The sequence below is a fragment of the Dreissena polymorpha genome, chromosome 3 (genome assembly GCF_020536995.1).
Source record: "Dreissena polymorpha isolate Duluth1 chromosome 3, UMN_Dpol_1.0, whole genome shotgun sequence".
In the NCBI taxonomy this organism is placed as follows: Eukaryota; Metazoa; Mollusca; class Bivalvia; order Myida; family Dreissenidae; genus Dreissena; species Dreissena polymorpha.
Window position 1 is genome coordinate 49,691,241 of NC_068357.1, and position 23,968 is coordinate 49,715,208.

Sequence of the window (23,968 nt, forward strand, 5' to 3'; positions counted from 1 at the left end):
TAGGAGGCCAATCCACAATTGGGCTTTGACAACTTTGCGACGCCTTTGTGATTTCTCTGAGACGCTTAAATAAGCTGTTTATCATAGTTATTTCCAGAGATTGTATTACAATTATGTAATCATTAAAAGTTATAGTGTTGAGGGAAAACTAAATTAAATGGACATGTAATGAACCCAGCTTGTGTGTTGTCTGTATATATTCATTTTTATAATATAAGGAACACAATTACAATATAAAGAAGTGAAACTCCAGCTGCTGGAGCAGTATTGAATTTTCATTAAAAACAAGCCACAAATGGCGCCCAACGTGGTTATATTTTAGATTTCTCTCATTTAAGAACTGAACATTAATTTAAAAAAATAAAATAAATGAGTATTGATGATTGTTAAAGATTGTGGAAAATCTTTGGTTGTATGGAGGACGTACAGCTTATTCGGTAGCCAGTGGTCGGAGCAGTTGGCGTGTGCAGTGGAGCAATCCAGGTGGCATTCTGAGCGATCATTGGGAGCAACGAGCGATTATTTGTTGGGAGCGACGAGCGATCTTTAGGAGCGAGTAGAACATCAGTGCCTGCAAAGTGACTGGAGCGTGTGACATTGACATTACCGTGTGATTGAGAAAAACACATTTGTATTTGTGAGTACCAATAGTGGAAGGCCATTATTTATTAAATTGCAGTTGAATTTCTTTATTTAATTGTAAATAATCCATTGTGGTCCATATGCTGTAAATAATTTGTTGTTGTTTTAAAACTTTTGTTTTTAACTGCAATTTTTTTAATATCCTGGGGATATTATTAGTATATTATTAAACAATTGATTGGGAAAGTGTCACAATTGCATGATACCTTAGCAATTTTAAAACATATTCCTTGGTGATGGTTTCTTTTGAAGCAACTTTACTATTCTTAAATACTTCGTAATATTGCCATCATATTGAAAACCTTACATACAGGGTATATTTGATTGGTTTTGTGTTATTACAGTACTTTTCAGTGGCCAACAAGTTTATTTCAGAGGTGTTGTTTGTCTGGAGGTGGTGACCAGCATTCAAATCACACAGCTATTAAGTTAACAGGTAGTTAATTTTCAATCGTGCTGAAAGCTTCACTTGCTTAGTATTATTCGTTGGGGATTTGACATTTCATTGACATGTACACTGTGACCTTGTCAGAAAATTGTTGACAACTATTTGACCTTGACATTTTATTTTCAGGAAGGACACAATTTTTGTGAGTTTATAACTCATTTAGTGTATTATTTGGCAGTTTTGCAGTTTAATTGTTAAATTAGTTTTTTCATTCGTGCTGTAAACAGTGGGAATATTAATTTAATATTAAACTTGTTTCCAAAATTTTAGAGTTGCAGAATTCCAGAAAATTCTGTGTGTATTTTGTGAATTTGTCATACAAGTTTGTATTTATTGTACAAGTTTCAATTTTTATTAGTCTCTTTATTTATTAGTTGTTATATTTGGAAAAAATAATGACTAGTAGGTTACATAAAGAGGAGTATTCTGATAAGAGTGGACTAGCAAGTGGTGGATGTGAACAAGAGCGTACACTTACAACAAAGGAACAGACGCTGCTAGATGCCCTCAGAGAACTGAACATGGATCCTCAGACAGAGAGTGGAGAAGATAGAGGTTTTTTTGTGAGACGACTGACAAAGAAAACAGACGAAGAGAGGAAACCTAGGGTGAGTCCATTTGAGTATTCCATGCCAAGATTTTCAAGTTATCCAGAAACAGGGACCTACCATTTCCCCAAACTTTCAGCATTTTCTGGAGAAGACAACAAAGGGGAAGCAACCTGGGATGCCTTTAGATACGAAATACATGCACTGTTGACAGAGGGAACATTTACAGAGAAGCAAATTATGCTGAGACTAAGAAGATCAATGAAAGGAACAGCAGGTGATATTTTACGCAGATTAGGACCAGGTGCATCTCTACACGAAGTGCTGAAGAAGCTCGAGAGCACTTATGGTAACATAGAGTCCCAAGAGTCTGTGATGCGAAAATTCTACTCATGTACTCAAGGCGCAGAAGAAGTGACTGCATATGCTTCAAGACTAGAAGATCTCTTTGCCCGAGCCATAGAATTGAAGGCAATCAAGCGTGGAAATGATGAGATCCTGAAACAAGTTCTATTTCAAGGGCTGAAGTTAGACTTGAAACACATCGCCCAATACAAGTATGACACGATTGATGATTACGACAGATTCAAGATTGAGTTAAGAAGACTAGAAAAAGACCTTCAAATGACAGACAAGAAAAGGACCTGCAATGTAGTAAGAAATCAATGAATAAAAGGCCATGGTTCATGAGTTAAATAGGAAGATAGAAGACCTTCAGAAAGGAAACAACAATCCCAACTACTATGTAGGCAGAGGTATAAGAAGAGGCAGATTTCAACAACCACCACTACAAAGAGGAGGAAGAGGGATGTACAGACCTTCCAGACCACTGGGTAGTAACAATTTTAGAGGACCATGTTATGCATGCGTGGTCATTTTGCGAGAGACTGTCCCAATGATATGCAGAAGGGAAAATACGGAAACAGAAATTTAAAAGAGTAAGTGCTCTTATTGAGGGATCGAATGCGGGCACTTCATCTAAAGATCCCAAATTAGTAGGAGAATCCAACGAAGCAAGCATATCCATCAACAACATTGAAACACAAGCACTATTGGATACAGGCAGCTGTGTTAGTGTGATTTCCAACTCATTCTACACCAATAACTTTAAAGATATCAAGTTACAGCCTCTGACAGAAATTTTACATGTGGAATGTGCTGATGGACAAATATTGCCCTACTTAGGTTTCATTGAAGCAGATTTAACAGTTAAAGGTATTCCAAAGTCTGAAAATCAGCCATGTTTATTTTTGATTGTACCGGATACAGCTTATTCTGCACGAACACCTGTTATTTTAGGAACTAATGTATTATCTGAACTTTTAAATAAATGTAAAGGAAATTTAGGAGAAAGGTTCTTACAGAAGGCAGATCTGCATGTACCATGGTATCTATGTTTTAGAAGCATAGTACTCAGAGAGAAGAAATTAAAACAGAACAACAACTGTATAGCTATCGTCAGAAACGGAGTGCCACACCAAGTGATAATAAGACCAAATGAAACAGTGACAGTTCAAGCCTACATAGACAAAGAAATGGATTATCCAGTCACATCAGCTCTCATTCAGGAATGTACAGAGAGTAATCTACCCAGTACTGTAGAAGTCAGTCCAGCATTAGTTATGTCTGGGAAGAAGAGTTTAACCGTCACATTGACCAATCTATCTACCAACACAGTATGTTTGGCACCGAAGGCTATACTATGTGAACTACAACCAGTACAAGTCACAGCAGAAGTACTTGACAGATTAGAAGAAGAAAATCTAGACATCAAAAGAAAGAATAATTATAGTAAAAGAACTCAGCATTGATGAAGATAACATTTTAGATTCTGAACAAAAACGAGCCTTAACTGATCTGTTAATGAAACACAGGAGCATTTTCTCTACGAGCGACACAGATATTGGAAATTGTACATCAATCAAACACAGAATAGATTTGCATGATGAAAGGCCATTTAAGCAGAGACACAGAAGAATTCCCCCTGAAATGATCAATGAAGTAAGACAACATATAGAACAACTACTAGCCTGCAACATCATTAGACCATCTAAATCTCCCTTTTCATCCAACATAGTCCTTGTAAGAAAGAAGAATGGAAAACTGAGACTTTGTGTGGACTACCGTATGTTAAATGACAGAACCATCAAAGATTCATTTGCCTTACCAAGAACAGAAGAAATTTTTGACTGCTTAGAAGGGGCCAAGTACTTTACAACCCTCGATATGAAAGCAGGATATCACCAAGTGGAAATTCTAGAAGAACACAAGGAACGCACCGGATTTACAGTGGGGCCACTCGGTTTCTTTGAATTTAATCAGATGGCTTTTGGGTTATGCAACAGTCCCGCTACTTATCAAAGACTAATGCAGGAGTGTTTAGGTGATTTTAATATGAAAATTTGTGTTATTTTTTTAGATGACCTGATTATTTTCAGCCGCACCGTGTCTGAACATTTAGAACGGTTAGAATTAGTTCTTTCTAGATTGCAGGAGTGTAACTTGAAACTGTGTCCTGAAAAATGTCAATTTTTTAAACAACGTGTTAACTTTTTAGGTCACATTGTGAGCAACGAAGGCATAGAAACTGATCCCGAGAAGATTGAGAAAATACGAAATTGGCCAAAACCTCAAAACCCTAGTGAACTTCATTCTTTCTTAGCATTTGCAGGTTACTACAGGCGATTTATAAAAGATTTCAGTAAAATTACAAAACCTCTCTCAGAATTAATTCCACACCCCACAGGCAAGAAAGCACAACAGAAGAAAGATGCCAAAGAATGGACATGGACAGAAGAAAACCAGCAGATCTTTGATAAATTGAAAATAATTCTTACATCTCCACCTATTTTAGCTTATCCTGACTTCCAGAAACCCTTTGAACTTCACACAGATGCATCAACACAAGGACTAGGAGCAGTATTATACCAACAACAAGATGACAAAAGGAAGAGAGTGATAGCATATGCCAGCCGACAACTAACAAAGTCAGAAAAGAATTATTCCGCATTTAAACTAGAATTTTTAGCGTTGAAGTGGGCCATTACGGAGAAATTTTCAGAATATTTATCACATAGTCATTTTACAGTGTACACGGATAATAATCCACTAACATATGTTTTATCTTCAGCTAAATTCGGACAACCTTTGGCACAGATAGAAATGCGTGAAATTCGGAGAGCACAGAGATCTGACCCAACCGTTGACAAATGGAGAAGAGCAGTTATTGACAAGAGCCTACCACAACAAATACATAGTAAGCAAGACATTAACATGAAGAAGAACTTTGCTAATTTGAAGATCAAGAGTACACATATTGAACAATTAGTGATCCCTGAAGTTTATAAAAGTGATATTTTGAAAGGTCTTCATACAGACGTAGGACATCCGGGAAAGGAACGAACGATAAAACTGATAAGAGAGCGATTTTTTTGGCCAGGAATGTCTTCAGAAGTAGAGCAATACGTGTCTAAGTGTGACAGATGTTTAAGAAGGAAAACAGCAACTAACACAAGAGCACCTCTGGTAAATGTACACACAACCTACCCACTAGAGCTTGTTTGTTTTGATTATCTCTCATTAGAACCAGCAAAAGGAGGATTCAACAGCATATTAGTTATTACAGATCACTTTACCAAGTACGCACTAGCTATTCCGACCAGAAACCAGACAGCCAAGACGACAGCAGAAGCTTTCTACAACAATTTTATCATTCATTACGGTATCCCAACAAGACTCCATTCTGATCAAGGCGCAAACTTTGAATCTGATTTAATCAAAGAACTTTGTAATATCACCAACATGAAGAAAACACATACATCTGTATACCATCCACAGGGAAATGCCGGACCAGAAAGGTTTAATAGAACTCTACTAGACATGCTGGGAACTTTGGAAAACGAACAGAAAAGTAACTGGCAGAAATACATTAACTCATTAGTTTATTCCTACAACTGTACGCCTCATGAATCAACAAAATTTTCACCTTTTGAATTGATGTTTGGAAGGAAGCCTAAATTACCTATTGATGCTAAATTTGAAAGATCACAAGAACAATCGTGTAATAAGACAAGTCAGGAATATATTGAAGATTTGAAAGATAGAATTAAAACGACAAGAGAAATTGTAGAAAGGTATATTTCAAAGGCAAAGGAAAAGCAGAAACATTCATATGACCTTAAAGTAAGAGGAGCCAAGGTTGAAGTGGGAGATCATGTCCTGGTGAAGATAATGGCTCATGGTGAAGGAAAACATAAACTTGCAGACAAATATGAAGAAGAACTATATATCATAACAGAACAACCGCATGAAAACATCCCGGTATTCAGGCTTAAAGGTGTAGAAAGTGGTACACAGAAAACTTTACACAGGAATCATATATTTCCAGTGAAGGCTCGGGAAGATGTGGACAGAGAGATTATACACGAGGTCATAGAGCAAGCGGGAATTTCTAAAGCAATAGGAAAGGATGCATCCGCAGTTGGATTAATGAAGGAAGAAAATGAACCATCCGAGAGTGACAGTTCCGATGAGGATTGTACGAGTTTTATACATGTTCCCAGAACAAGTATTTGTGGGGACGCCCACAGACACGAGGAGAAGATTATTAACAGAAGAATGCACTCGAGTGATGTTGTACATACTCAGCCCATACCCGCTGGAGAAGAAGTGAGTGGAACAGAGAGGGAAGAAAACGCGATAGAAAATGGCTGTCCGGCTGTAGAAGCTGGTAGGAATACGGATGAGGAAGAGGAACAAGTGGGAAGGAGTGAAATTATCGCAGAGGCTGGGAATGGATCCACAGAGCCAGGAGTAGAAACCGATCAGAACACGACTCAGGACACTGCACTGCAAGAGCAAGATTCCAACAATGCAGCGCAAAGAAAGAGAAGACAATTACCTCTACAGCCTGTTAGAAAATCTGAACGGCATAGAAAATTACCAACTAAATATGCTGATTTTCATATGTTTAGTTTAGTAAACAGACCTTTTGACAATAGATTTCATGCTTTAGAAGTATTAATGTCTTCAGGAATATTAAAAAGTATGGAGTGTGAAATCGCCAGAAAGATAGTAAATGCTATCATGAAGTAAATGTTTTATGAAATTTGTATAGATGTATTTTAACAATTTTTATGATTTTTAGATATTTGTGAGGACACAATTCCTTCAGAGAGGAGGAGAGATTGAATAATTGTTTGAATAATTGTTTAGGTGCTGTATTTAACAGTAATGTTATAATGTATTGTAAATTTGTTGCAGATAGACAGGTACATTGATGCTGCATCTGTATTTATTATCAAATAATTACTGATTTTTTTCGTTTTTCAGGTTTTATCTATAATTATTGTGTACATGTATATATATATATATAATGTTAAGTGCGAATGCTGTTGCACTTGAACTATGTTTTATATGTTGACAATGGACAAAATGAAGAATGAATATATATACGTTATGACTATGACGGGACGTCATTTTCAAAGGGGGGAAATGTGTAACCGGTTTAACTTTAACTAGCTGGGTGTAACCCCTAATAGATTATAATGAGGGTATATAAGCAAGCGTAGCATTCAGCACGATTTGCGGGAAAGCAGTCATTCATATTGGTTGAAGCAGTTGTTCTTCACTTTTATTCTGTTTTCTATAAAGGTATGTTGTATTTTAACTATGTAAATTTATTAGTAATATGCTAGTCTAGATGGCCATTGAATAGTGCTTTTGTCGATATTGTATTTATCAGTTAAATATGGTTGTTTTCATTGACCTTGGTATTGTTTATGATGGCAGCATAATTCTTTGTATTTAACATTCATAACAAAGATCACTTTCTTTTCTGTATGCTTGCACATATGAGCAAATATTGCAGTCACAGCACTGGGCATCATCTGCATTCAAGACTGGGGTCATAAGCTGTCATAGGAGGCCAATCCACAATTGGTATGTCATGTTATTGGATGTATTTTTCATCAAGTTCAGATTTGTATCTTTTATTATTTTGATGATTAGCATTGGAAATGTTATGCTAGTTCGATATATTGTAAGTTGTCGATCTATTGTTAGTTTTCGTGGTATTGTGCTACAATATAGCGAGACCTTATATTGACGACCACTAGATATTATGAATAACATAGTATTTATTTATGATAACATACTTAAATGTTATTGTAAGTCTGTATCAATTTATATTATTGTAGAATATTGTTATTGTTATTTCAGGGCTTTGACAACTTTGCGACGCCTTTGTGATTTCTCTGAGACGCTTAAATAAGCTGTTTATCATAGTTATTTCCAGAGATTGTATTACAATTATGTAATCATTAAAAGTTATAGTGTTGAGGGAAAACTAAATTAAATGGACATGTAATGAACCCAGCTTGTGTGTTGTCTGTATATATTCATTTTTATAATATAAGGAACACAATTACAAGCCACAACTTGACATAATATGTGACCTAGCTTTTGACCTAGTGACCTAGTTTTTGACCCTAGATGACCCAAATACAATCACAACCCAGATTTCATCAAGATAAACATTCTGACAAAATTTCATAAAGATTGGATGAAAACTGTGACCTCTACTGTCTACACAAACAAATTGTTGACGGACGGACGCACGCACACACGCACGCACACACAACGGACGCCGGACATCACACGGTCACATAAGCTCACCATGTCACTTCGTGACAGGTGAGCTAAACAGGTGATGTAAATGATGTTAATAACTATAGAGGGATTACTTTAGTGAGTTGTTTTTCAAAATTATTTACCACGATTTTAAACAAACGTATTGAATCTTTTTGCAATGAGAATACCATTATTTCGGATGCGCAGCTCGGATTTAGGAAAGGATATTCAACTGTTGATGCTATTTATGTATTGATGTCGATTGTACAAAATTATTTAAATAAAAATAAATACGGAATATTACGCTAGTCAATTGTTCCAAGAGTTTGTATCACTCGAGTGGCTTGTGTGATGACGTATCAGACGAGAGGCGGAGCCTCGAGTGTGATGCGAAATAGCACAAGCCACGAGAGTGATACAAACTCTTGGAACAATTGACTAGCGTAATATTCCTTTTATTATAATCAACTAACAAATACAGTTAACAACTGTATTTTTTACTTTAACAAAACTGACAAAACAATGACTAAAACGGTACGCCATAGTTTATTTAAGACGCGTATGAATACAGTTTATGTAAATTATCGTGTAAACATTCGAACCGGGAAAACACATGTTTCCGACACGCTTACCTTAATGCCATCGTTTATCCAATTTTTATAACAATTAAGTTGACAACTTTAATCCGATGTTTATAACAAAAATGTGTAAACGATATGCATTTCCACTTCTATCTCCCGTGTCTTTATCGAAACTTAGTTTAAACCACACTATTTTATTGTATTCCTTTCGAAATATACATTTATGCATGATAAACACACACTCCAATATACGTTTTTAACACATGGTTTACTGCTAAAAAAACACCACGTCCAACATGTCCTTACAGAGTTTAGATACAACTATTGTGTTTTGTCACATAAATGACGTCACACGATACACTACGAAATATATTTCGTAATATAAAATATTTCTATTTTCGGTGCGTGCAATGTGACGTCATTAAATGGGTCGAAGTAGTCAGGCTAGTATGGTAATGCGGAATTGGAAACAGCGAGTAGCGTAATACGGGATTTTTTATTTCAACGATTGATACAATCTGTATTTTGTTAAAAGCATTAAACAGGTATATTATAAACGTCTATATGTTATATACGTCGATATGTTGAAATGTTTTGATAGCATATACCGCAATGCATTATGGTTGAAATTGTTTAAGTCTGGTATTCAAGGCAAATTGCTTAGAATTGTGAAGGATATGTATGCAAATGTTAAGTCACGTGTTAAATCATGTTCATCTTATTCAGATTATTTTAGTTATGCGGTTGGACTGAGGGGGGGGGGGGGGGGGGGGGTAATGTCGCCGATTTTGTTTTCTTTATTTGTCGAAGACCTTGAACTTTTCTAACAAGATGATATTAACTCTGGATTGAGTATAGATGATATTGTGTTGATTTTACTATTATTTGCTGACGACATGACTATTTTAGGCAAGTCACCTGCTGAAGTCCAATCCCCTCTAGATAAATTATATTTATACTGTAACTCTTTGGGTCTTAGTGTTAACACTGCAAAAACGAAAATAATGGTGTTTAGGATGAGAGGAGGATTAAAAGAAAATGAAAAATGGACATACAATGGTAATGTTATTGAAGTTGTTGATAATTTTAACTATTTAGGTACAGTGCTGAATTATACTGGAAGTTTTAAACTAAACCAAGAACATTTGGTTGGTAAAGCCCTTAAAGCCATGAATACATTATTGACAAAATGCCACGACTTTGACATAAAATCCACGAAAAAATTGCCAGTTGTTTGACTCCTTTGTGGGTTCTATATTAAATTATGCTTCATAATTATGGGGTTTCAAGAAGTCAGATGATATTGAACGCATACATTTTGCAAACGATTGCTTCAGGTTAAAATAAATAGAGGATATTTGTTGGATTCGGTGGATTATCGATTTTAATTCACGAGTGATCATAGAAAATAATATTTTCACGAGTGGCGCAGCCACGAGTGAAAATATATATTTTCTATGATCACGAGTGAATTAAAATCGATAATCCATCGAATCCAACAAATTTTCTTTTTATTTTATGCTTTATTTCACAGTTTATATACATTGTTAAAGAGTTTAACTAAAGAATTTCGTTGGGAACATGACGTCATTTCGTCAAAAAAATGACGTCATTTAACATAAACAGTGAAAATTATCGATAATTTTCACTGATAATTTTCATTGTTTGAAACAGTGAAATTATCAGTTTTAATTCACTGATATTTCTCTATAAACCACCGGAAAGCATAAAATAAATACATGTAATGTTGCTGTTTATGGAGAATTAGGTAGATATCCATTGTATATAAATAGGTGTGTTAAAATTATAAAATATTGGTTTCAAGTTGTAAATAATAACAATATTATTATGCAAACTGTATACAGACAAGCCTTAAACGATTGTAATAAAGGTTTTAACAATTGGCTCACGTATGTCAAGATTATGTTAAATAATTATGGATTTGGTTATGTATTTGAAAATCCAAATGTTTTGCAAATAAATAGTTTTGTAAGTGAATTGAAATGTAGACTTGTCGACAATTTTAAACAAGAGTGGTTCGGTAATATAAATAACAGTCCTGTATTAGATATGTATAAACTATATAAACCCTCTTTGGAATATGAAGAATACTTGGACTTACTCACTTGACGTCTTCGTTTATTTTTCGTAAGGTTAAGAGTTTCGGCTCATCCGTTGAGGATCCAAACTGGCAGATATGCACATAACAACATCCCCCGAAATGAACGCTATTGTTTATGTTGTAACGACTAAGATTTAGAAGATGAATATCATTTTATATGTATATGCCGCTGTTACACTGATTTAAGAAAAAAAATCAGCCGTACATTTTATATTAAGCCATCGGTATTTAAATTTCACAAGTTGTTAGTATCATGTGATAGATTAGTTATTTCTAATGTATGTAAATATATGCAAGAAGCTTTATTTATAAGAAATACCATCCTTAATAATATCGTTTAATACGGGCAAAAGCCCGCGAAGTGGGCGTTGACCGTTCATACATATGGGACTTTAGACATAAAATTACATAAGAATATCACATATGGATACGTCTCAAAAAAATTTGCCACGCGACATATATTTTCGCGATGCTATTTATGACCTTGAACAAATCAAAAACACTATGACAAATGCTAAATCACATCTAAATACATACCTCAGGAAAAGTTATATCAATGACATCATAATTGTGTAGCGAATCGCACTAAATATTCTCGCATTATTTGTTTTTCTTCGCAACCGTGTCAGAATTAAGTCATTTCTCATTATCTCCCCTGAATGCTCTTCTTCAGTGGGTATAAGCCGAAGACTGGTTCACTACATATAGTGACAGTCTTTACCAAACACAATTTTGGTGAACATAACCCGTCTTTATTATATTGCCGAATCTCAGATTTCTGTCGAATTTATTTGCTTTGATCTTCTTGATATCTTATTGTTATGATTATCCTGTCAAATCACAAACGCTTGTTAAAAAATTATTTGTTTTTAACATTATAGTTGGCATCTCTATTCTTCCAGTATTCTCGAGGTATTTCAATAACGACACCCTACTGTTTATTTGTCAGAATTGGTGACGCATTTTCCATTCGCTCTCAGAAAAAAGTTTTACGTGTGATCGTGAGCAATATTCTGGTAAGTTGTCGTTGTTATCCACCAGAAACACAATTATTTACAAAATTTAAAGATATTCCGATCTAACTTGTTAGTCTTTTAGCTTTATTTTTTTACGTATTTACACCTCGTCTGCTCGCACTTTACCGATATCCCGAAAGGTTACATATCACTATGATTAGTTTCGGCCTAAAACCACAAAATCCGATACCGTTGGATTTTCGTACCACAATCTTACGTAAAAAATCTTCCAGATTCGAAATCAACAAATAAAAAGACATTTATAAATGGTCTGCATTATTGATCAAATTTTAAGAGTTTTGTTGGTTTTCCGTTTTTAGAAGCTGTTCTGCAAAGGCAAGAGCTGTGCATCATACAGGCCATTTTATCCAGCTAAACTGACAGTTTTGATTTACAGAAATCAACAAAGGAGGGATTCCTGAACTATCAAAATTTCCAAGCTATACACACAGTTATTATCTGTGGTGATTTTTATTGGTTCTGTTGGTTTACTTGGATGAAACATGTGTGAACTTTTATATAACTTTGAAAAGTCTATATATGTCTATCTATAAACAAAAATCAGCTATGGTATAATAATATCAGATGTGCAAACAATGTCAATGGGTTGTTAAATTAACAATTTGAAGGCAATTATGCTGAAAAATATGAAAGTTCCCATGCAAATTTTGTCTGTATATCGACAAGTGTCTGCCAATAAATGTCAAACTAGTAATACAAAACTTACCACAAGTATGTAAAAGCACTACAGTATGTACCTGTGATCATTTTTAGTAAGATAGTGTAATTCTAAACAGTAGCAAATAGCTTGTTTAGTAAATGCATAATGCAATTAATATGATTTCCGTTCTATTGTGTAATAAATAAATTGGTCGTTACTTGTTAATCCATGATAAATGTTTTATGGCTAGTACAAAACCAGCAATGTTAATTTTGTAAAAGGTAATACAATAACAGCACTTTGTTATTTCATATACTAGTACGTAAATATTCTTGTACTGTAGGTTGATGACAGTGTTTTAGTATTACTAATTTTGTAACTTTTATTTTATGTGCAAATAAATGATGTGAAGTGTTTTGTATCTCCACACAATACCACACACCAATTTATATATGAACTGTGTTATGTGTTATTTGAATGTTTAAATAAAAAAATATGGATGATATAACATGATGCATTCAAATATTTGCATTCAAATTGTAACCATAGAGCTAAGTGTATGCAGTTTAGACTGTGATTTTAGAATTGCTACAAAATGGCTAGTTTTTTAGTGGCGACAAAATTTAAACTTTTCAACAATAGTTTGCGAAAGAAAATTAGATACGTACAAGATACCTGTATTTATTAAATATTTTAATTGCGAAACAAGTATGTTTTTATGCTGTTACACATAATTATACATTGATAATAAATAAGAAGACAATTAGTGGTGTTAACGTTTCCCAACAGTAGAAATCATTCTTCTGATGAAGTCAGTGATATATAGACGAAAGCTCCAGGTGTGGCTTTCAATACGTAGTTTGTGTTTTTTGACAGTCTAAAACTTATTGGATTAAAAAAATCCTGTCAAATTTGTCAATCAAAATTGATTTGACACATCACATGATTTTGATTATGTTAAATCGGTGTACCGTATGCTAAATGCAACTGCTTTAGCAAGCTGTCAAATTGAATTTAGACATTTGATGAAACAAACTGTTTCCTGGGTAGGACCAGTACTTAGTGTCTATATGACGTACCATGACGTCGAAAGTCTACAAGACCTGCTAGGTAGAACGAGAAATGTACTTTGACGTACAATTTTCACCGACCCTTGAGTGTTAGCCAATCAGAAGACACCTTACATCTGTTGCTTTTAGAGATATTTGACATTGAACATTATTATTATTATTATTTGTACTGAATTATGCGACTATCGACCGCTAACTCATAGATATTGTGCGTATTTATTGACCTGGCGTGGCGGAATTTGTTTTTTTGCCATTCTAATATTTTTATTCATTTTGTCCTCGATGAAAAAAGAGATTTTAAACATTTATTATAAATAAATCTGAAGGAAAAGCGGCTCAAGAGAATAGTGTTTTGATTGGCTGTTCAGAAAATGTGTACGTCGAAGTACAAACATGTATGTCGAAGTACAAATTGTACTTTGACGTACAAATATATACTTCTAAGTGTATTTTATATTTATGTCGACGTACAATTATTGTACTTCGACGTTCATTTCTCTTTTCACCTTGTAGGTCTTCTTGACTTTCAACCCAAATGGTACGCCATAGTATGTCTTAAGGGTTATCTCAAGAATGCTCCCACTTAAGGGATCAATACAGAGACCTCCCAGAGACTAAGCCAGTTTGCAGACACCCCATACACTATATCCATGTAACTAGTTTTCAGATTGATTTTTTTGGATGCGTTACTTAATTATTGCAACAATTATAATATTTTGAACACAATCATGTTCATATATTTATTAAAAATACATGGTTATCAAAAAAACTTAAAAAGCATTTTCCCGTAAATTAGGTAGCACCTATAATCATATTAGATTTCATCACCCCTAGATATAAATTCTGTGTTCTCACCATCGATTGTGTGTGTTTATTTGTATTTGTATTTTTAATTGACTATATATGATATGTTTCGCTAGATAGAAATTCTGTGTTCTCACCATCGATTGTGTGTGTTTATTTGTATTTGTATTTAAAATTGACTATATATGTTATGTAATGCTAGATAGAAATTCTGTGTTCTCACCATCGAGTGTGCTTATTTTTATTTGTATTTTAAATTGATGTTATATATATATATATATATATATATATATATATATATTATGTAATGCTTGAATGTTATTCGTAGTCACGTGACAGAGAATTATGTGTATATTTGTGTATTAAGACAATGTACTTATGTATAAGTCTGAATAAAGAATCTGTTTGTCTGTCTGTCTGTATAATTATATCACGGATCAACATATACTTTAAATAAGAGCAGTTAAAAGGCAGCAAGAAGTGTAAATTTGATTGTGTTGTTGTCATTTGTTCCTTGCATGTGATTTAGTATATGCAGTTCTAGATTTGCTGCTTGTAACAACCAAACTATATTAATTATTTCAAAAATCTGAAAGAGGGAAAAGTTTATGTATCAAACGTCTTTCTTAATTAACTCTATTTAAAATAGTACTTCTATCCCTAAAAATTCCGTTCCTTTGTGTTTTCATAATTAATTTCGCATTGTTGTTATTTCTGTTTTCACAAAGCGTCGTACTTTACCAAATTAATATAAGAACAATCAAAATCGCTGAATTCTCATTCACAGTATCCAAATAACATGCACACGAACATTTGAATTTATAAAAATCGCATTCGTTCTAACAGATACTAACAATTCCAAAACGTGAACTGTGTGCAAACTATTGTGCAGCTAAGAAATTACGTATGCTACTAAATTTGGTCATTTCTAAAGGGTATTACACAATCGAGTCTTCTAAATATGCTCACAGCCTTTATCCGTTTAAATCTACCCCATCATGTTATTGGGTCTGCCGCTCTTCCGTATAAATAAAGGATTGCTCAAATAGATCTGTTCCTTTTTTAGCAACATGACCACCATTCTAAGTATCAACGACCAATGATTGCAAAAACAGTTGTTCTTTACCTGCTATCAAGATCAACTCAATGTGTTCAAAGGGGTTGCGCCATACGAACAGACACCTGTTATCCCAATTAGTTTTGCATGAAATTTAAAACCACGCATGGTAAACAATATGGATTTATCATTAGAGTAAAACGTGCTTTATTATGTTGAATGTTTAACTGGCTAACATATAACAGGTGTGTAGGTTGGAATAAGACTGTGATTAAACTCATCACCGAATACTCCATATTAACTGTTTGCTGTATGATGTAATTCAATCATGAAACTTATGTCACTCAAATAATAATTTAGTTTTTACAGTCACTTACATACATTCATTTAGAATGTTATTTAATAAAAGTATACGTTCACAAGAACACTTTACTATCCACGATGTCATAAAACGTGATTATAATAAACCGTTCTTATTGAAAAAAATAAAAGTTATATCAATACTGAGACAAACCTTCAGACAGGGTTTATTATGGAACATGAATTTCGATATACGATTAGGATAATGTGTGGGATCGTGCATTTGTGCGTGGGTCGCGGCGTGTATGGTCGTGCTTTCCTGCGTGTATGAGTGTCTGTGTGTTGTTTTACCTCGTGTTTTACTAAATGTCCATCACAAGAATTTCTGATTATGATCAGACATAATGTTACTGCACTTACACACGAATTAGATCGGGGCATCAGAAGAAGTGAGTATGCACAGGGCAAGAGGCCGAAGTGTAAGATGTGGTGAGAGAAGTATTGACAAATATAAAAAAGAGGACAGAATAAGTGCTTAGGAAGAGAGAGTTGAAAACGTGGGAAAAATAATGACACTTGCGACAAGAGAGAGGGAGAGAGGAAGGCGATCGAGGAAAGGCAATTAAGCAACATTTTGACCGACTAGTACGTGCACAAACAATGGTTGTACTGACGAGCGTCTAAAGCTGTAAAGTTTTTGGAAACGGCAACGATTACATATATCCATAAGTAAAAATATATTAAAAATTTTGTACGTTTCATGAACACTTCGTAGTATATGACATTATTTGTTTTAAACGTTTTAATGTTAAATATTCACCTATAAATATTGAGATATTTTGAATGTTGCAAGATTTACATATACATTAATGTATACAAATATGTTTACCAGGAGTAACCAGGATCGACACCAACGTTTTCTGAACACGATTAATATAACATTCAATTATTCAAACGATCGTGGAAATGCGTATGTATATCACAACGCATATTGTTTATTTATTTTAGCTTAATTGACTCGACATCCGTTAACAGATTTGACTTCTAAAGAAAATATCGATATTGTTTGTTTTATAAAAAACCAGTTCATGTTGTCTTTGGAATATAGTTTTTTTTATAAAAGCACCAACAGTACGTGTTGTCTTTGGAAGAATTCTGAGAACGCTCGCCACCTGAGGTTAAGACCTGGGAACCTTCGTTCGAAAGTAAGACATCATATTCATCACACCACAATCACAATCTTATGATGCACATTTAGTGATGATGATCTTATTATGCATACAAAGTAAATGTTAAGTCAGTATTCATATAAATGTGGTGAAGTTTTAGATTAAATATAAACAAAATAATACTGAAGTTTCACCACAATATTGCTTATCATCACGAACGAACACTTCGACATATCTCAAAAGCACAGTCAGACACGAACCCAAATGAAAAGCATTCAATCGTTAAACAAGGTATGCGTTTCATCACGATACAAATCAAACTGTAATAACTGTTCAATTGTCTGAGGTACCTGATAATTCAAGACTTGCGATTGATTTATTGCACAATGGTCGTCATACTGTGTTCTGTCAGTATGAAATCATACACAATATCTATAAAGAAATATTTTCCATGGCCTTTATCAAAGCAAGTGTTTTGATGTTGTCCATATATCAAGTTTTTAAATGTATAATTTTATTATCCACTGGTACAACATAACACAGTTTAGACGTTTCTCCATGCATAATAATACTCATGCATTTTAAACAGGCATATTGCCCCAGCTTTCAAGGTTTAGACGATTCAAGTTCAGTTTATGCATACATATTTTATTAAAACATATTTTTTTATTAAAATCACAATTGCTTACTTCAAAATAACAAAACATTAATGATGCAAAAAATGAAATACTCTTTTTACACTGACTTTGATGACTAAATGCGTAAAATGTTAAGGTGTTCTTCTTGTCGTTATGACGATCGTATTTTATGTGATGAATGTGTTAATTTCGAATAATTTAATGCATCAAATACAGCCATACCTTGGTTTTTGTATTGCATATATTCAATTGAGGTAACATCAAAATATAACTGAAGTAATTGGAAGTATAAAGGACGACCAGAGTGTTAAGATAGTATTCTTTTTTACATCCTCTAGATCTAGTGGGTTTTGGTCACGCATGAATCTTTACGGACGAAAAACAATATTGTTGTTCCGACACGAATATTGTGTTTCATAAATATTTTTTATTACACCATTTTGCGGTTGTGTTGATATCTGTCTATATGAAGTCATTAAACATCTAAACGACACTAGCCAGATATTAAAAAAAAAAAATGTACAGTGTATCATCCTGATTCGTGACTCACTAATATTAATAGAAGCAGCATTACCGAATGTCTACGGGACATGTAAACAATTGAAGTTTTATTTCAACCGAAATGATAATAATGAATTTAAATGTTGTGATCAAACTTTTACGGTGTAATTAAAGCAAATCGCTCCTTAAACAATATTATTCTTCATCAAATGTAATAAACTGTTCGTTGACAAGTTGACAAGTTAAGGATTTGCTATTGTCACTTAATTTACATTTATCCAAAATATTCCAGTGGCAACTTTGGTAAGTTTTTTTATGCTAGCTTGTTATGTAAACGATACTTTTACTGTGGTTACGATGAAAACTATTATTAAAGCAAACGCCAATCAAACTTTTTTTGTCTTGTTGAATTAAACATTAAAGAAAGTGTGTATAAATAACATGCTAGTAATGATATAAGATAATGTAAGGTATTGATATAATTATTATAATTCATGTAATAGTAATCGTAGAAATTAGTAGTACCCCTTATAACAGCTTGTTGCATATCTCTGCAAAGTTTTTCACATATAACAGGTAAAAGGAACTAAAGAAATAAATTCTCAGAAAAATACATGTTTTTTATAGATGTTTTTCCCGTCATTTGTTTCTACCGCTTATTCGTGAAATCAATGATTAATCACTCAGAGTCACACTTTTTTGGCACCGTGACTACTATTTTTTCATTATATTGTCTGCAATTGATTGAAACCCATGGCTGCTCAATCAGCTATCGAGAGATTGTCTCGAAGTTTTCAAAAATGATGCGCAATACAAAAAGACACTTTTTTACAATAAATTATACATTATTAACAGAAGAAAGTTGGATTGTTCATGAATACGGTTTTATAAATATTACAATCACATGTTTAACTGGATACCAGAAAGAAGACTTGGATGGGAATTGTTTTGTTAGTATACGAACAAATAAAATTCCTCATTATAATAATTGTGTTATTATATTCATCAGCTTGATGACTTGTGCCAAACGTTCAGTATATGCACTGTATATTTTATTTTGTTCAAAATACGTCTTGACTGACACAGCCGCAACAGGTTTTCTCTACTTATGATTAGTAGTTAGGCAAACGATTCGCCACTGTTGTTTAGCAGCGGGTCAAAGTTCGACCGTTTGAATTTAAACGTTTTACATTTAGTCATGATTGAGATAATACGCAAATGTATTAAAATTGTAATCGGCATTATCCACCACAGATAAGGCGGTCGGATAAATTATTTGTATAATTGTTAATATAATTCCAAGCGGATCTATGTGACTTATCTGTCTGTTGAGCCATGAAATGTTGAATTGGGGAAAACCAGCCATTACAACGTATTGCATATAACCCAGATGTGTGCCTAAATAGCTTCTGTCAACATAATATTTTCCAGCTTTGTGTTCGTCATACTTTTTTATGTATACATTATATTTCAATGTACAAATGACATATACACAAGAAAAAAGATTGAGGTAATTCCGAACAAATTTAAGATGAAAACTTTTGCAATACCATAAATTAAAAAAGTAATCATGGTGTCAATGAGTGAAATGAAGATAAAGATAGACAAGAGGCATTGTTGCCCTAATGCGCTCACCTCCGACCTTAATGAACTATGCCATTCTTGAGAATAGTAAATGTTTTTAATGAAACTGCTTCTTTATGTTTAATTTCTAGGCACACATAATATATTGAAACTCGGTTGAGATATCCATACCACAAACGTTTCTGACAAAGGCTTATAAAGATTCGAATATAAATGAAACTTCTAAAGTGTAATCGAGATTGTTTTAAATTGACCTAACGATCTAGTTTCTGTCCTAACATAACCCAGTTTCAAACTCGACAATGACATCATCTGGAAAAATGTTCTGACCAATGTTAAAGAAGATTTTAGAATCAATGAGGTTTTCAGAGTGTAAACAATATAAATGTTGACGACGCACGACGATCGACGGACAAAAGGTATAAAGATATAAATCTTCAAAGTGTGTTATGTTTAAATTTAAAATCAGAACAGAAAGAGTACAAATAATAGATTAACGGGTGAAACGAGTTGACACATTACTATTTGTTCTGACAAGGTTTATACTTTCATGTTAGTGTTGTCATGCTTAAATATTGTTTGCTGCGTGTAATACTAAATGGTGCTTGAACTTTTACATACCGCAAATACAATATTCTCCTATCATAAAATAAAATTAAGAAATCAAACGATCACAGTGAAGTATATTTAGCTTAATACTTTTTTCAATTCAATTCAAATTTATTCAGGTACAAGATCAAGGTACAAAATAATAATAATACAGATAAGAACCTATAATAAAACAAATATGGTAAAGAAATAACAGTGCACAAATAAATATTGATCTTGCAGACCTGGGATAAACCAATAAAGTACAAGTACTTATTTCCATTGGGGTCCCTTATACTTTTATACTTCATAAATAAGTTCTACATACTTATTTATGAAAAAATACCGAAAATATCATTTTATAATTACTTTTCAACAAATAGTGATACATAATATTTGAAAAAAACAAAACAAATCCCAACATCATATAAACGTAAAAGATAATAAGTTGAATGCTTATTTCGAAAATTTGAATGTCCTAAAATGAAAAATAGAGATTTCTTTTTACTTTGAATATATTTATTCTCCATCCACCATTTTTATGATGTTTATTTTTTCAAATTTAATGTATTTGTGTGTTGTTGTTTTTTTGGAAGAATAGTTTTATTATATTAGGAATCAGCAAATATATCAATGACAGTACAATAAAACCCAAAACAAGTGCTTATTCGTCGAAGCTTTTAACAATACAAATAATAAAGTACCGTCAAGCAGACATGATACGTCCGTGTTCCTCAAACCATAAGGGTTAAACACATTTGAAAAAAAAAATAAAATGCCGACGTGTTTTATATTGTTTTTAATGGAGTTACTTCCAACATGGCAAATATATACCAATACTTTTCTTATGGTCACCCATGAACAAATATCAATCATTTGCAATTTTAAAAAGGTAAAACCATTGATTCTTATTCTTAGGGTGCATTTAATATTTGTTATGAATACTACATACTAAATAACACGTATTTGACATTTCATAATTCGTTGACACAATGCACGGACTTTGATAACTTGATTCACGACAGAAAACCTACCAATTTAAAAACTGTTTATATAAATAACACGGATTGTGTAATATAAGCACATACATTTTTTTGGAAACTATTGAAGTAAAACCACATGTTGACAATAATATTAAACAGTGTGTTTCTATATTTTCCGTGTATGTTATTCAGAACACGCAGCGTTAGGCGTGCTTCATATAAAACGTTTATTAGATTACCGACTTCATTTCTCTGAGAGATCGTTCTTGTATAAAAACAGCTGTATAAGTAGTAGTTTGTTAATCAGTGTGTTTAGTTATAATTGTGCATGTTTTATGTACATGTTTTTACAAAACCTCCATATTTTCCGATTTCATTTAAGGACAATCAATGTCGCTAAATCTCATGTAGACAATGGGTTGAGCTAATCACAATATTTAAATTTAATACATACTAACCTTTGAAATCATGAATATCGTTCTAACTAATTAACTGATACAACACGTGACATGTTACTGATGGCCAACATAACATTGTAAAGTTTATCAATAATGACCTCTGCAACATTGGATCAACATCCTACCGAAAGGATTTATATGAGTCGTATTCTGAGTCGTGTTCTGAGAAAACTGGGCTTAATGCATGTGCGTAAAGTGTCGTCCCAGATTAGCCCGTGAAATCCGCACAAGCTAATCAGGGACAACACTTTCCGCCTAAACTTGATTTTTGGTAAGGAGGGACTTCATTGAAACTAAAAATTCCATAAAAGCGGAAAGTGTCGTCCCTGATAAGCCTGTGCGGACTGCAGCGACTAATCTGGGACGACACTTTACGCACATGCATTAAGCCCAGTTTTATCAGAACGCGACTCTATATACATTTTCATCCGAGCTTTCTAATCGTATTACACACTCGATTCTTCTGAATATGTCTAAGAGCATTGAATTGTTGACATCGGAAAGATTTTTCATGTAACGTATGTTTATACAGCACATTTAGACGAAAACTATTATAATAATGTGTGTTCACAAACTGTATATTTTAATTTAATACCTAATTGAATAAGCGAGAATATTGATATTATTTGCATTATACATGTGATGTATCGTCAGAAATAAAAACTACGCCTAACTGAATATTGGTTCATATCTCTGCAAAATATTTCAAAAAGCAAAAAATCTTTCACCACTACTCACATTAAATTTTATTAAACCAAAGAGCAGACTTATAAATTATTGCTTCATAAGTGTGAATATATCCAATCACTATTACCGCTCTTCAGTGTAAATCAATTATTGCGCAATCCGATCTATTCATTTTTGGCAACACGACCACCATTCTAAATTATAAGAACGGCAATTCATTGCAAAACCAGTTGTTCTTTACCTGCTATCAATCAATCTTTTAAAAGGGGAAAAGCCATAAGATCAGACACCTGTTACCACAATTAGTTGTGCATGCATTTAAAAAAACACGCATGGTCAACAATATGGATTAATAATTGAAGCAAACGTGCTTTAAAACATTGATTGATTAACTAGCTAACATGTAACAGGTGTGTACTGTAGATTGAAGTTAAATTTTTACAAATTCATCACTGAATATTCCAGCTGAACATTGTGACGTATGTAAAGATTCAACCTTGACATACAGGTTGCCGTGTCAATCATTATACGTCACTAAACGAATAATTGTCGTTTTCCAGTCATTTATATGCATTCACTTTGATTATAATATTAATAACGTATACAGTTCACAATAACAACATACAGACCACGACGACCTACAAAAACGTGATTATAATCAGTTGCTAAAATTATCAAAATACAATTTATACAAATACTCAGGCAAACATTTCGACAAGGTTTTAAAATATGGCACATGAACATAAAGAGAGCAAACATATCGACAACGACTCTACAGATCGTCCTCATCGATTTTAAATACAATATCATTTTTTTGTTTGTCGTCGTGCTAAATCGTACATTGATGATCTTACAAGTTCTTTAGGATGAATATATGAAACAATACACATGTATATCATTTCTTAAAGTATTTCACATTCAAAAGTTCATAAAAATGCTGTCAATGTAAGTTGTTTTGTGTTATTATTTTTGTTTACAGTTTGAGAAATATTTCCCTCTTGAAGTATTTATTTACTTTTTCGGTCCGGTTCATAAACACGTCGTTGTATGTATGATTATATATTTTAAATACCCTTAATGTTAAATACAACTATACAAATAGAGATATTTTGATATATAAACGGTAATATGAAAATATTGAACAAAACGTTATCTTTGACCACGATTTTAATAAATATTCAATAATTCAAATGATTATGAAATGCATATGCATATCACACCAAAGATATTGTATTTAAGCTGAGAAGTACAGACAGCAGTTCACTCATTCGTTTTATAAAGTCAGCCCGATATTGTTTTCTTCAAAGAACCAGTACTCGTAGTCTTTGGAAGGCTTTAGGGAACGTTATCCATCTGAGGTTCAGACATGGGACCTTGGACCTCTCGGTCGAAATGTTGACACCATATCCATCAACCCACGGCATACCTCAATCTAAATTGTATCATGCATATATACTGAATCTGAGTGTATAATGCATAAT

At 33.3% G+C, this 23,968-nt stretch overlaps 1 protein-coding gene and 1 long non-coding RNA gene across 3 annotated transcripts in view; one reads left to right on the forward strand and one right to left on the reverse strand.

Annotated features, from left to right (window-relative positions):
• Positions 1-23,968, reverse strand: part of LOC127874082 (uncharacterized) — a 244,947-nt gene that overhangs the window by 189,003 nt on the left and 31,976 nt on the right. The gene's annotated exons all lie outside the window — the stretch shown is intronic.
• Positions 291-8,009, forward strand: LOC127874084 (uncharacterized). The gene is made up of 3 exons (XR_008046615.1): positions 291-637; positions 7,508-7,578; positions 7,858-8,009. It is a non-coding gene; the product is annotated as an uncharacterized LOC127874084 (long non-coding RNA).